Consider the following 451-nt stretch of genomic DNA (forward strand, 5'->3'; position numbering starts at 1 on the left):
ACTTACAAAATAATGTAATAAAATCTTTTTAACATAACAGGTAAATAATTTTTTTTAAGTATAATTTTCTTTCATCTAATTTTTTTTTCTTTTATCTAATTGTATGTACACGCTGTTTATAAAATAACTGTTCTGAAATAATTATTTTATCAGCCATTCAATTACATTTGTGTTGTAAATAGAAAGTTTTCAGAATGTACTAAATATGAATCGAATAATTAGAAATAAAATTATTTTAGGTAAGTTATTTTCACTTAGATTATCTTTGATATAATGTATAGTCTTTTCAATTTTTAAAAATAATATATACAAGAAAAAAATGAGATGTTTCATCAGCAACATAGTAATTTTGTATATGGTGTTGTATATATACTAAATAGCATATATATATTAAATTATACCAAATACTAAATATACTAAAATTTATGCTAAATTTAGTATATATTAAATA

This window comes from Atta colombica, unplaced genomic scaffold (genome assembly GCF_001594045.1).
Source record: "Atta colombica isolate Treedump-2 unplaced genomic scaffold, Acol1.0 scaffold261, whole genome shotgun sequence".
Lineage (NCBI taxonomy): Eukaryota > Metazoa > Arthropoda > Insecta > Hymenoptera > Formicidae > Atta > Atta colombica.